The following is a 16,382-nucleotide window of genomic DNA, read 5'->3' on the forward strand; positions in this document are numbered from 1 at the left end:
TAAGCACCCAATGCATTTCCAATGGGTTTAGTGAGTGGAGAGAAGGATAATAGACCCATGTTTATGTTAAGGCGCTGTGGCTGCAGTGTTCACACTTCAGATATGCTATCTATATCATTGCGTTCACACAGGTCTGCTCTCTGATTTGATCCAAATGTCTAAGCTGTGTGATGTATAAAACTATAGTTATAGTTAAAACTATAAATAAATGTCCCTCTCCACTCTACTGATTACACAGCTGTGATCAAGAATCAAGTCCGGGCGATGGGATGTAAATCCCATATCCATATATCCTAGAGCCCGCAGGGACAGTCAGCCATATTAGTGGTTGTTGTTGGTTGTCAGGGAGATATCAAAACCAATGCATTTCCAAGTCAGATCCACAAACACAATAAAAGCCATGCTCCACTCCTCAGTCTGGAGTGGCCACATAGAAGAACGCCTTGGTTATAGACATAGTGGAGGACAGATGTGATCTGGGATTGTTAGCCTACAGTATATGCACTCAATATACTCCACTACAGTTGGAGTCCATTTGACAGTTGCTGGTTCCCAAACACAGAATCAAAAATGTAGATCTAGAACACATAGAATATGTACAGTACAGTAAGGTTCAGTAGAGTACAGTAAAAGTACAGTAAGGTTCAGTAGAGTACAGTAAGGTACAGAAAGGTACAGTACAGAAAGGTACAGTAGAGTACAGTACAGTAAGGTACAGTAAAGTACAATACAGTACAGTAAGGTACAGTAGAGTACAGTACAGTAGAGTACAGTAAAGTACAGTATAGTAAGGTACAGTAGAGTACAGTACAGTAAGGTACAGTACGGCACAGTAGAGTACAGTACAGTATAGTACAGTAAGGTACAGTAGAGTACAGTAAAGTACAGTACAGTAAGGTACAGTACAGTAAGGTACAGTAGAGTACAGTAAAGTACAGTAAGGTACAGTACAGTAGAGTAGAGTAAAGTACAGTACAGTAAGGTACAGTAAGTTACAGTAGAGTACAGTAAAGTACAGTAAGGTACAGCAGAGTACAGTAAAGTACAGTACTGTAAGGTACAGTACAGTACAGTAGTGTACAGTAAAGTACAGTAAAGTACAGTAACGTACAGCACAGTAAGGTACAGCAAGATACAGTAGTGTACAGTAAAGTACAGTACAGTAAAGTACAATACAGTACAGTAAGGTACAGTAGAGTACAGTAAAGTACAGTAGAGTACAGTAAGGTACAGTAGAGTACAGTAAAGTACAGTATAGTAAGGTACAGTAGAGTACAGTACAGTAAGTTACAGTACGGCATAGTAGAGTACAGTACAGTATAGTACAGTAAGGTACAGTAGAGTACAGTTAAGTACAGTACAGTAAGGTACAGTACAGTACAGTAAGGTACAGTAGAGTACAGTAAAGTACAGTACAGTAAGGTACAGTAGAGTACAGTAAAGTACAGTAAGTTACAGTAGAGTACAGTAAAGTACAGTAAGGTAAAGTACAGTAGAGTACAGTAAAGTACAGTAAGTTACAGTACAGTACAGTACAGTACAGTACAGTACAGTAAGGTGCAGTACAGTTATAGTAAGGTACAGTACAATACTGTAGGGTACTGTACCTTACAGTACCTTAACACATTGACCGCCATTTTAACATACCTCCGTACTCCCACCTGCCATTCGTCTCCATAGACTTCCATGTAATTCATAGTGCACGGATCATGCACACCCATGCCTAGATAATGCACCACGTGTGTCCACCTTGCTCACAGCTTTCAAACAAAAAAATCCGAATGGAAATCCGTTCAGGCATTCCTGAGATAACAGCCACTATGTTTAACAAAGATGGCTGCCAAAATGGCTGCCATGCTTGAAAGATGGGGTTGCTATGGGGGTTAAACATGAAATTTCGCGATTGCTATCATGCCTACTCCATTTTTTGGGGTCAACATTTAAAAAAAAAAAAAAAAAAAAATGAAAATTTTTTTTTTTTTTTTTTTTTTTTAATTCTCGGGACTATCGGGCCTGGCGGGGAAAGACATTGGAATAATCTCGGGACTATCGGGCCTGGCAGGGAATGAGTTAAAGTATCCTATTTGTTGGGTTGGAATCGAGCCCACACTGTTTCGAAGGAACAGTATTTCTAGTTGTAATAGCTTGTTTGACACTTTATGTATATATAGTTTTTTTATTGTTCCTTTTTTTTCTTTTTTTACTTCACAACAGTACTTTTTTTTCTTTTTTTCTTAGTTCTCTGTAACTTGTTACCTTAAAACTGCTGTGCTGCCTCTGGGCAACTGATTTTCCCCCCTTGACAATAAAGGTAGGTATCTATCCATCCATCCATCCATCCTCTTGAATCTTATTTGTTTTGCCATCTTTCTGTGAGAGTTTGTGATGTTGTGATGAAATTGCTATCCTTGATCGTGATTGGCGTACATAGCCTACATGCTTTGCGTCCTGCGAAGCTTGGCCAATGGGACCCTGGGCGTACAACAAACTTTCAGTGCTTTTTTGCATGTATGTAGGCCAGATGTAGGCCAGATGTAGGCCACACTTCAGAGCCCGGACATTTTTTGGGGCCCGGCCAGATGTTGGAGCTTAGCTCCTTCCAAGTACCGCACAATAATTGTTAAAATTGTTTCTTATTCATTAAAATGTAATAATGCTTTGTGCATAACATTACCTCTGTGTAATTCACTGTTTTTAAAGTATGGTGTGGTCATGTTTACTGCTGAAGGTTTAACATTAGGCCTATATATTCTTGCTCATGACATGTGTGACTGTTTACATCTGAGAGTCATAGCCAAGTATTCACAACAGAGGGGGTGTTTAAGCAGTTCTCTGGATGAGAGAAAACGTATTGCCATGAACATAATTATAATGCATCAATTGTACTTGAAGTTTGTAAGCCACAAAGGGATTCAGACTATAGCAGAGCCAGTGAAATGTGGTTTACCGTCAATATAATCAATATAATGATTTTTATGGAGATCTTTCAACGGGTTAACAGGACTTTTCTGTATAACATGACTCTTTAGATTCATGTTGCAAAGTTTGTTTAAAATGTACATGTGCAAATGTTCACAATTTCCAGTGTTATTTCACAACAAAATCAAGTCTGACTACATTCAATTTGATGCATGTTTGTACACGTTTCAGCTTTAAATGTCAAATGAAATCTAAAACTGAGGGGTGCCGGCTGGCCTGGTGGTGCATACCACATACTAGGCTATGATGCCTACTGGCATCGCCGGTTCGATTCCTGATCTGGACGACCCTTGCCACATGTCATTCCCCATATCTCTCCCCATTTACTGTCAGTCTACTATCCAATCAAATAAAGGCATAAAAAGACCCCCCAAAAAAACTGATTAACAGCATGTTAATGTACACCAGGGGTCAGGCCAAGGACCCCTTAGTTGAGAGAGAGATGAAGCAGGGACCCCCACAACCTTTTCATAGATTCCATATAGTTTAATAGTTTGACAGCACAATCATCAGTGTATTTTGGATTCATGTAAATTTGTGTTTCCAGATATAACCACTTGAACCGTCAATTATAAATTTGACCTTTCACTCTGTACTTAGTCTGCACTTTTCCCCCTCTACACCAAACACCACCTTTGCAGAAAATAGCCGATCTACAAGCTCACAACGCCTTGCAGCGCGAGGCGTTGTGAGCTTGTACCGGTAGGTCTGCTATTTTTGGCTAAAGTTCTCGTATGGATGCTAGCATTCAAGTGGTTAATATAGAAAAGGAGAAAAAAAGTTTCTATCACACAAAGATTTGGATTACCCCCTTTAGTAACTCTGAAGACCCCCTAGGTGTCCCGGCCCCCCTGTTGAAGACCCCTGGTGTACACAATTCATGTTAAAGTCTCTTTATTGGAATTCTGCTTAAGAATACATTTAAGCCTATAGCTCTGCAGCATACAATAACTGCAGAGTCCAAGGACATCTGTCACTCTAAAAGGAAGGAACACTCCCCTCATGTGGTTGGAGTCTTAGCTGAGGTGCTGCTAAACAGTAGTAAACTACTGTACACACTCAGATCTGTGCTCAGATCTCTTGTCTATCAAGCTGTCACTGGTCTTTAACTGGCAACAGAAGACAAACCCATAAAATAACCCTGAATAACGTCTGACAACTGTACAGTATTTCTCCAGCCAGTCTTCACTGCTAAACAGGTGCGTGACGTGCACACATAGACATCAGAGGGGGCTCGAGCCCCAGTCTGTGAAAAGTGCCCTCTCTCCAGAGCTCCAAGCTCACATCGCATCGCACCCCTGCCTCTCTATCATTCTCCACACAAACACTTTGCAGATAGAAAGAGGATACTCCAAGCTTTCCATACAGCCCCAATATTGGTGAGTTTGACGTTGTTTAATACAATCAGATAGCAAAAAACTGTTTTGATGCATTGGCTGCCTATGGGAGGTATTGCAACCCTAGATTCAACATAGGCCTATTAAAAAAAAGAAATCGAGTGCTGCAATGTTCAACCATACATTACATGAAGGCCTAACACAGCATGCAGGGTATATAAATGAACGCTAGTTGTATATCTTATCAATATGATCAGTGCTTTCAAGTCCTAGTCCTTTATAAGGTAGGGAAAATCCAATTGATGCAACAGGTGTTTCAAATGGACAAAGATGGGGCTCCGCTTAAGTGTGCCGACGGGCCGGTAGCCGACACTAAAACTAACCCTAACTCTAACCCTAAACCTAACCTCAGTAACCGTGACGAGTAACTAACCTGCCGACGCTAGTCGGAACAGCGGCCCATCGACATATTGAGCGGACCCCCAAAGATGGTTCAGTCTGAATCAATGCACTCCCGTCACCCCAGTATATTTTTGATCATTTCCAGATTTCAAAATGATCCTTCCCCGCTACTGAAACAGGCAGAGATACATTCTGAGAGCATTTGCTTTCAATAATGTCAACATTGCTGCTAAGATATTTCGACTCACTCATTTGAATCTTCCGCTTCCTTCCATAAAAGACACTCATAATGTTTCTGCATGTGAGAGCGATATCTTCCAAAGCTGTACTTCGGACTAATCACCATATTAATCACCTCATTATGAGACCCATCAAGTCGACCTTTAAAACTAAACACACAGTAAGGTTTCTCAGGAGAGCCTGGAAGGTGGTTTGACCCGAGTCACAAAATAGCTGACCAGCACTGCCACCTCTAGGTTTCTTCAGAAGGATCCTGAGTGCGTCATGGTAGAGGAAGGGCGAGCTCCCAGAGCATCCACGACCGCAGACGCGTCCGCCCGTGGATTAGACGCGGTCTCTCCGCGGACGAGACGCTCCACTCCGCGGCCACACAGTGGCATACTGACCCTGGGAGTCCCCGACTCCCAGTTTAACATCCCGGCCTATCACCTTAACCCTAACCCTAAGTAAAACTATGCCTAAACCTAACCATAACCATAACCCTAACCTCAGTAAAACTATGCCTTAAACCTAACCCTTACCCTAACCCTAACCTCAGTAAAACTATATGCCTAAACCTAATGTTAACCTCAGTAAAACTGACGCTGGTGAGTAGCTAACCTGCCGACGCTGGTGAAACGAGCGGCTCTGCCGAGAGCTGTGGTGTGATTCCAAACTGCACTTCGGGGCTCGACATTGGTGATGGTAAATGCTAACCTGCGGACGCTCCGTCTTCCCGTGAGGACGCGAGGACAGAGCAACGCTGGTGATGCTAACCTGGCGAGGCTCCGGAGCCTCCGTCCTCCCGTCCTCATGGGAACTGGCAAGATGCTTCGTGCGCGTTTTTCCCAACGAGTTTGAGCACAACGGTGGGGCGTGGGGGTGTGGGGGGAGGACACGTCTTTAGAACTGGGATGCTCTGGGAGCTCGCCCTTGCTCTCATCATATGCTACAGTACCTTAAGCTTGAGCAAGCTCTCTTTTTTATAGTTCACCCATAATGGGGCTGTATACAAGGGAGTGCAGTAGGCTCTGAACAAATTCACCTTGACCTCATCTGAGCAGTAGTGAAATTTGTGCAAGCATATTAGCTTGCACATAACAACATACATCACTGCCTGTGCATGTCAGAGTCATCTTCCATCTTGTCATTAATGTTGTGCCCCAAATATTTACAACTGTTATACACAGTGAGGGTATGACAAGACAAATAAAAGACAGGAAAATTAAGTTTCTGGTCCTCCTTGGTCCTGCAAATTATCACCACACTCTTTTTGGCATTGCATTTCACATATACTGTATAGTGACGTAATTGAGTATGCTGCTGTTCCAATAGCAGAACTACCCTCCTCCCGTCCTCCCGTCCTCTTGTCCTCAGAAGTCCCTACTCCCGAGGACAACTAGCAAGTCTGAACTCCCAAGTACGCAAGTCTGTACTCCCCAAGTCTGCGTATTGATAATCGGCCTTTGTGTCGAAGTGTCCTTGAGCAAGACTCTGAGGGCTCGATTAAGAAGACGGTAATTAACGCCCGTGCTAAGGAGTTGCCGACTGCCGACGATTGCATTTGACGCATGAATAACGATCAGCAGCTGATTATGTGATTTGCGCTGATCAAATTGTGCGCCAAGCGCACGGAAGAATTATGCATGGGTGTGTTTTACCTGAAAAGCGGATAGCGTGACCCCGGTAGGTACATTCACCAATCAGAAGCTTGTCCGTCATTCTGTTTAACTGGCATAAAACCAGAGGGTGGAGGGGCTAATGCTTATTCACATATCACAGAGATATCATGCTTGATATCTCACACTCAATAAGGTCTGTTTTATTAGAACCGTATAGAGAAGAAAAGGCGAGAGAGAGAGAGAGAGAGAGAGAGAGAGAAGGCTATATTAATATAATATTTTTTTTGTCACGTCCACATATCTATTTGTCTCTCTCATCTCATGCCAGCGTGTCAGTGTGACATAGGCTGGCCTTGTTGAGTGAACAATGGACGTATTGGCCTATTAATTAATAGGCTACAGAAAGGCACGGCGGCCTTTCTGTAGCCTCCTGCCCCCCCCCCCCCCCCCCCCAAAAAAAAAGGAATCTAGCCTAATTAAATGAAATAAAACATATCCCACCTGATTTCGTTTGACATTGAGTACAGTAATAATAAATACATTTCATTTATTATTTAGAAATTTACATTTGTAAAATTAGACCAAAAATGACAGAGATGTAAAAGAATAGGGCTGTTTAATTACTTAATTCAGCGCCTAGGTGATGGCAGCCAGACGGCTGCTGCATGTCCTTGCACTGTAGCACATACTGTACATGTGTGTGTCCGAAAAAAACATATTTAGACCTAAAAGCTGTCAACATGCCATGTATAGCCTATAGTGCTTCGAGAGCTTTTTTTTTTCTTCTTTGGCTAAATTGGCATGACGCATCGCGATCAGCGATCACGCAAAGCAAAGCAAAATATGAAGCAAAGCAAAACAGCAGATTGATTCCTCATAGATCGGGCAATTATGAAGCGATTTTAAAAATTGAAAGAGATCCATCCATGGTCCTGTGAATGTGCTTTCCATGCCGACACCAGCCATCTACAGTATTCATGCACAAATTACAGCAATCCGCTCTTGCCAACCTATAATAATTAAATAAAAGAAATCGCCGAAGTCCCATATTAGCGTGATATCTTTCATGGGGGAGCCATATGACTGGTACAGAAGAAGGAATGGATTTTTTGTTTTGTTTTAATCAGACCAGAATGAAGAAATGTGGCTGAATTATAGGGTAAATAGGCCTATATCTGCTGTTTCTTGTGAAGCAAGGCTGCTGCTGCCGCCCAGTCTCATGTGGGCATAAACATGTCATTTAGCGCATAAAAGGTGAAGAAAGCACGTCTAAGGATATGCGCTATTTGTTTCAGTTACTCGACCTTCATAATTGCACTGGCCGCACAACGCAGGTTGATTTACATAGGTTACCTCCCCATGCCTTAAATATTCGTGCGGGCGCCGCACAACGCCTTGATAAGACTCAGCAACCACTTCTTAATTGCAAAACAACGCATATGAGGGTGTTGCTCGCCACAATCATATGCGACCGGACTTAAATACTACACGAGCGCATAGAATACCACGTTCAAAATCGGGCCCTGAGCCCCTAACTGCTCCTGATGAGCAGGTTGGTGCCTTGCATGGTTTCCTCCTCCATCAGTGTATGAATGTGTGTGTGAATGGGTGAATGTAATGCACAATCTATGTAAAGAGCCTTGGATAAAAGTGCTTTATAAATGCACCATTTATCATTTTATTTATCCCCTCAAAGGCAAGATACAAGATGCAAGGGAGAGGGAGTCAGAGCTTGTGGAGCCCCAAACTCTCCCACCCTAACCCACCTAACTCTGAGATATATGTGGGTCTATCCCAGTCATATACTGTATCACTGGATACAGTATGACTGTACATAGGTTATCCAGGGACAGACTATACTCTACCCAGCTGCTATGCTGTGGATTGTGGCTATGCTGCATATCTTTTGTACAGGACATGTTTGGGAGTGCCACTCCCTTCCATCTTCGATGCCCAAGCATAGTTTCAGTTTCCAGGCGGCATTATGGGACGTGTGATTGTTTAAAAGTTATTCATTTGCGATCATTAAGTATAGGCTACACGCTGCATGGACACGATGATCCTGAGTTCTTCGTTGTGCATATGGCTGTTGGCTGCAGCTGGGCTCAGCATGGCAAGTAAGTGCAGTTTTGCGATTGCTTATAATAAGCCAACATTAATCACTTGTTTTATGTCCTGGATGTTGATTTTGACACTGTTGTATCCCGTATGGTGTAGAGACAATTTATTGTGTGTAGCTTGGGGCTGTGCCCAAATGTGTCTGTTTACAGTTTACAGTTACAGTTTAGGCATTTAGCAGACACTTTTAATCCAAAGCGACTTACAATAAGCAGGTAATACATCACTATAATAAGCAAGATAATATGTCAGTACATTAACAACAATATAACAAATGCATAGACGCATTTCTGGTCCACGTTACACTGATAAGAACTAGATGCGCGCGCAGGTCGGTACCAAAATTAGCCAATGAAACCAGTGCTCCCCAAAACAACAGGTTTGGGGATTGGTGGGAATTGATTACATGATACAGTCACCTGTGCATTTAGTCTCAATGTTTGTAAACAAGAAACGGGTCTATAGGAATATCAATCTAGAAAAACAATAACAATGGTAGACCACACACCTAATCAGTAAAAAAAATCTCAAACCTAAAAATGCTATCTAGCATCATGTATGGTCATTGAGGGAAGGGGGAGTGTTACAGTAGTGCTATGGGTTTAGGTGGAGTCTGAAGAGGTGAGTCTTCAGTCCACGGCGGAAGCTAGGGAGTGAGTCTGTAGTTCTAAGTGCGACAGGGAGTTAATTCCACAGTTTGGGGGCCAGGAGGGCAAATTGTATTTGTAGTAGTAGTTGTAGTAGTAGTTGTGTTTGTAGTAGCTGTAGAAAAGGGTAGTTGCAGTATACTCCTGAAGAGGAGAGTATTTGTTTATATACTGCAACTTGGGAGAAGTGTTTGTGTTAACAGATTTTTGGTTAGATGATCATGAAAGACTTTGAATTGTGTTTTAGGAAAAGTATTTTCTTTTTAGCAGATTTTGTATGTAAGGCTTGGAGAAACATACAGAATGTTCTGTATGTATGAAATAGTTTGAAAAACAAAGTATTTATATAATGTCCTGTACATATATCGGTAAATTGGTTCATACTGTACCTTTTCCCTTCCTATAGAAATGTAGTGGAGTCAAAAGTAGCCTAGAATATGTGTCTTCAAATTAATGTAGTGGAGTAAAAGTCCAAAGTATCCCAAAATACAAATACTAGAGACAGATACTCAAACATTTTACTTAAGTGCAATACTCACGTAAAGATACTTTGTTACTGTCAGTGTCCACCACTGCAGACCAGAGTCCCATCCCTGCAGCACCCACTATCATGGCACAGTGCCAAACAGCCGGTTAAACCTGTTTAGACACGGTTAATTAAAACACGTGAAGAGATATTTGGATTTCATCCAACATGGACATAACACGCACCCATGCACACACACACTTACGCACGCACACACGTACACACACACACGTACACGCATGCACGCACACACGCACACACACACACACACACACACACACACACACACACACACACACACACACACACACAAACACTTCAAAATGCGAATAAAATTTAATTATCTGCAAAAAAATGTATTTGCTTGGAGGAGGTGGATTTTGAGGCTTTATCGGATAAACTAAATGCGCATTTATGAATGGAAACGGATCAGACAATAAATGCGAATAAATTATGACGTTCTGGTCCATACACTTTCCCCCGCCGCTTAATTAACGTCCATTAATAGCGTTAGCCCACAAAAACAAACCCTTCGTCATCACGCTGTGTTGCGCGTGCCAAAAGTACCTGATCTACAAGCTCACAGCAGCTCGCAGCTGCACGTCTCTCGGTCTGAAAAAATCAGCCCCATCCCAGCTCTGTGCACTGTGTGCAAGCCTGTGGGAAGTATTTACAGCACGTCGGTCAGACAGACCCAGGCAGGATCTCCCAAGAATCACATTTCATCAGTTTAATGGAAACAGGCTAAATTCGCTTTGTCTTAATACAAATTTCTGATAATTTGCTTCCCTAATTCGAAATACGTTTATGGAAACATGGCTATTGTGTGTGTGTGTGTGTGTGTGTGTGTGTGTGTGTGTGTGTGTGTGTGTGTGTGTGTGTGTGTGTGTGTGTGTGTGTGTGTGTGTGTGTGTGTGTTTGTTTTTGTGCGTGCGTGCGTGTGTCCATGCATGCAGAACTGCTTTAAAGTGAAATACCATTTTAACTGACAGAATTATTTTTCTCCACACAGACCAACCAGAGGTGACATACATACCACTGGAAGGACAGCTTCATTTGCCTCTGGATTCCAGACTCACCACTGTCACCCTAAGGAAAAAGACACCCTCAGGCCAACAAGATGTGGTGGCAGAGTGGGACCGGAGCTCACCTAGAAAAGCAAAGGTCTATGGGACATACGAAGGCCGCACAGCATTGGACGAAGACACTGGTGTCATCGTCATCAGCAATATGACCGCCAAAGACAATGGAGTGTATTTCATGGTGCTTGGTCAGAACCCGGATGTACAACCCAAGTTGCACAGAGTCGAGGTCATCAGTAAGTATGAATTACTATAACACGTCTATAGCACATCTATAGCACATCTGTACTTGCTGATGTCCAGGGACGTGTATAGAATGTTAGAGAGGCAGGGGCTGGAATTTCCAAAAGGGCCTTTTGGTGGAAGCACCGAAAATAGCAGACTTCCAAGCTCACAACGCATCGCACTGCTATTTTCGGTGTGTGAAACCACACTGAACTAAGCATAACCATGTCAATACTGGAGATGTGGCTTAGTGGCATGGATTTCTACACAGAGGGGGCAATTCTTTCAACATAAGATGCTGCATTCAAGTTCAGGAAAGTTTTGACAAGGCAATTCTATTGAATGCTGCCTTCAGGTATGGCATGGAAAGAGGGCATTTGCATTTCTTTCACCATAGTAAAAAAATGCATTCATGGTCTTGAAAGGGACCATAAATATGGGCATTCCCAGTTTCCCAGACAGATAAAAGGGCAGGGGCTAAAATAAAAAAATATTAAAGAATTAGGGGTTAAAAGCCTTGCTCAGGGGCACACATCGACACATTGCTGGTCTGGCAATACCTACCTGGGACAACCAGGGGGTCTGGCTCAGGTGGGCTCACTAGCCACTCAGCTATGGCCGCCCCACAGTGAAATAGAATTGTAGAGTTGATATATAGCTATAGTGTTATACCCTGCTGTATCTACAGTGCAACTGCACTTTAACTGCTGTGCTTATCCTCCTGGTAAGGGATGTTTTCAATGAGTTTCTCTGTTGTCTTCATTCTTTTTCCTAACAGAGAACATCACAAAACCATCAGTGGTTAAGAGACCACCTTGTGCACCTCAATCTACCAACTGCTCACTGGTGTGTGAAGGAAACATCACAGATTCAGGTCCGGTCACCTATCGCTGGAAGAAAGATGGAGGGGAATGGATGGAGTCTGGACAGAACTGGACTATCACTAACGATGAAGAATGGAAGAAGGTTGAAAAAGTCTCCTGTGAAATGAAGAACCCAGTCAGTGTGGAGCAGAGTGATCCCTGGGACAACCCCTTTTATAGAAAAGGTATGTTGGTGTTTCTTGTTGTCTGTTACGGCATCTCAATAAGTACATTTTACAGTTTTATTGGAAGACAAAGTGCCAAGCTGTGAAGATATGTGTTTAATGCCTCCTTTGACGCTGTAAAGAAATCATTTAAAAGGTAATTCACTCCACAGAAATAAAATCAATATGTAAACACAAACAGTTTATCTGGACCTCAATCTTCCTATTATTCCTAACGTGTTAGAAAGTTGACCACACCTTTTGTAAATGTTTTGCTAAATATAGGCCTACAGGCTACCACAACAGCTGAGTGTGTGTGGACTTTCTTTGCAACGTTTAAATATAAAACTTTACATTTAAACAAATATATAAATATAATATTGAGCTCAGTTAACTTTAGTTATATTCTTAACATTTTATAAGATGATCATATCATTTGTGATTTCATGTTTTGTGCTGCTGTCTCCGACACACAATGACGCAGTGCGTTGATAGCTTGTATGCCGTATTTTGGGGTATGCTATGGCATGTGTGTGTGTCTGTGTGTTGAGAACCAACTAAAGTAGTGTTTCCCGAAGCCAGTTACCGCAATGCTGTGCTGTTGAGAACCAGATGTTACTAATGAAGTGCGTAACACTACGCACAACTTCAAGAGATTAGCTGCTCACAGACGGACAGACGGACGGACGGACGGACAGACACGCGGACAGATAAGGGTGAAAACAATGAATAAACTAGAAGCAGTGCTCTTCCGAGCACAGGTCTCCACCAGGTCAGGTAGGTCCTGGTGGAGCTAAATGTGAAAAAGATAAAATCTCAAGAAATGATAGGGAAAATGTTGTTTTACATAAGTCGGCCTCTTGGTGCCGCTATAAAAGGCAGATATGAAAGCTGCAGGGCAATGGTTTTTCCTTGGCCTATAGGGAGTGCACATATAACGTTTTACACTGATCAGTGGAGTTAATAGTTAAAAACACAAATCAGCCTGCTATAGCACCACCATGTGGTTGATTTGAATTGTTTTAAGTGGCATTTATTTCTCTGTCAATTGGGAATGAGCATGCACAATTTCACCAAAATCGCACACTGCGTTCACGATTTCAGGTATTTTATTCAAAACGGACCAATCCTGCAAACTTTGGAAGCCAGTTTTAGCCAATCAGGATGGAATATGGAAAATCGGACAGATCCATGTCGATCACATGACTGTAGAGATACTATCTGCTGATTTGCATGATTTTTGGAAAAAAAATCTGTAGGAGTACTGGACAAAAGTTAGTTTTGCAAAAATCTGCCTCCTGGTGGCGCTAGAACAGGCCCATGTGAAAAATTTGGGGCAGAGGTTCTGAATTAGTATTCAGGACTGGGCCAACGGCGCCGGAGATTAGCTGGTAACAGACGGACGGACGGACGGACGGACGCACGGACGCACACACACACACACACGGACGCACAGATGGTGGAGACAATAATTCATGAAAATGTATTTGAATTTGCATCATATCTACCGTATAATATGCACCAGAGCAATATTGTAGAAGTGTAGAAGCATTTCTTGCATGGTGGTCCGTTCTTGCAGTGTCAGAGGAGTTGTAATCTGAGAGGAGTTGTGACTGTATGTCTTTTGCAAGTAATCTGATGACTGCAGGCTTGCTTTGATGGTCTCAGTTGGTATCTGGAGCTCTCTCTCTCACACACACACACACACACACACACACACACACACACACACACACACACACACACCACACACACACACACACACGCACACACGCACACACGCACACACCCAAACACACACACACACACACACACACACACACACACACACACATACACATGCACGTACGTACACACACACACACACACACGTACACAGACTACGCACACACGCACACACACGCACATGCACACACACATGCACACACACAGACACACACGCACGCACGCGCGCACACACACACACACACACACACACACACACACACACACACACACACACACACACACACACACACACACACACACGCACACACACACACACACACACGGACCCTGTAATAGCAAAAGCTTCTTTATCTTTTTATTTTAAGGAAATACACCTGACCATAGAGGGATGATTGCTGCTCTCATCCTCCTTGCAGTCTATTTGGTGGTGCTGTGGATATCTCACGGTAAGTTTCTCTATCTACATTTTGAGTTGCACATATAACGTGTTGCAAAGTTACTGTAAAAGTCAAACATTTTAACCTTGGTTCTATGTGTTCAAATGTATACACACTCTTGCTGTGAGTGCATATCACGGTTATGTTATATTATCACTGTGTTTTAATTTCATAACAGATCGTAAAAAGGCTACGTTGATTTCACGAGGGTCTGAGGATGTTCCTGAAGGTGAGTGAGTTTGAGAACTTTATGTGAGTAGTTTGTGATGAAGTCCTAAAAGATGATTAGATAGATAGATGATGAGTATTTCCAATGTTGAATACTATTACTCCTACTACATTTGAGATCTAAACATTGTACTTTCACTCCACTACAATTATTTGAACACAGTTACTTTGCAGATAAGTATAGTTAAGTTAGCCAGACTTTTACTTTCAACAGAGTATTTCTAATGTATAGTGTGTGTGTCTGTCATAGAACAACCTCTACAACAGCTGAGAGATTCAACGTCGGAGATCATCCATGATTCAGCAGATGGTTCATCTACGACGGAGAACCACCATGATTCAGCAGCTGGTATGTCTATTTCTCTTCCGTTATTATTACCTGTCTATTACTGTATGTTATGACAACGGATTTCCTGAACCACATAATTGTGGGCTCGCCTGAAAGGCGAGAACACTATGTTATCCTCATTATTTATATTATAGTGAGTTCCGCCGCAAATTTGTGCCGCAGACAGTACAAAGGCAGATAATGAGGCGCAATTGGTGGAAAGAAATCTGGGAGTGGTGTTAGCTAGAGAATTGGTTGAGCTTCACATGACAGTTAGCACGCTGCAGAGTATAGTCACGACGAGCCCACACTGTTTCGTAGGAACAGTATTTCTAGTTATGTTTCATATTGGCCTCATCGAGGTGACAACTTGCACCTTGTTATTTATATCAGGTCGCACGTGTTGGTGGTGATGTCACCAAGAACGCCGAACCCTCATTGGCTAAAGGCCTTGCCTTGTACTGTAGCTAAGTACAGTTTTGTGGTATTTCTACTTTACTTGAGTATTTCCAATTTCCAATACTTTCACTCCACTACATCTCGGATCCAAATATTGTCAAGTCCAAGCCCTATTTCTTTTGTAAATATATTTATATATATTTTCAACCTATTCTCACTCCCTTTGCTTCACCCTCCCGACGCCGTGTCTTTCTTTCCTTTGCTTCACCCCTGTGAAGTTTTGGGAGTGACTATTGCGTCTAGGGTGCGACGGAGACGGAGAGTTTTTGGACGAGACAGAGTCTTAGTACGCATGCGCCGACATGTGTTTACTGGAAGATTTTTCACTGACGGCCGTCACGGGGAATCGAACTCCGGTCTCTGGATTTGTATCTCCATGCTCTACCGACTGAGCTAACAAGAGTGACTGGGAAGTACCTTTTTTTTTGTGCTTTTATCTTTGACAAAACGTGAAATGATAACGTAGTCCCTTCTTTGAGCCACATTCGGAGGCGGAAGCAGTCCCCTGGTCAAGATTTACTATTCTGTCCATAACGGCACGTAATTCGGTAACGCGGCTGAGTCGGCTCATGCGGCGTTCCCACCGCTCGTCGCGGCAACTCGGCTCGCTATCGCTCGCCTCGGTGGCGACTCACGGGGGTCATCGCCGCCTGAGACGGCGCCGCTCCGTCGTTTATAGTGGCGTGAACGGTAGCGACGGGTGGCTGGTAAACCAAGAAGCCTTCAGAGCGTATCGAATCCCGCATCAGGAACTACTTTTTTTTCTTTCTTCTTAGACCACCCAATGCGTTAGGCAATCCGTCCGCGTCTATGGTGAGAAGCATTCGGTATTTAAGATCGCGTCGGTTGTATGGCGCAATAGGGGTGAGAACCTGTTGATATTTTTAATCGATCTATCACATTTTAATCTGTCCCCCTTTCTCCTTTCCCTCATTGTTTTCAATCAGTCATGGATCACATAGACGCCATCGTGGACCTTGCAACTTCACTCTACACTCTCTGTGAGAAGGTCCAAGGC

The sequence above is a fragment of the Nannobrachium achirus genome, assembly GCF_963921795.1.
Source record: "Nannobrachium achirus genome assembly, chromosome: 18".
Lineage (NCBI taxonomy): Eukaryota > Metazoa > Chordata > Actinopteri > Myctophiformes > Myctophidae > Nannobrachium > Nannobrachium achirus.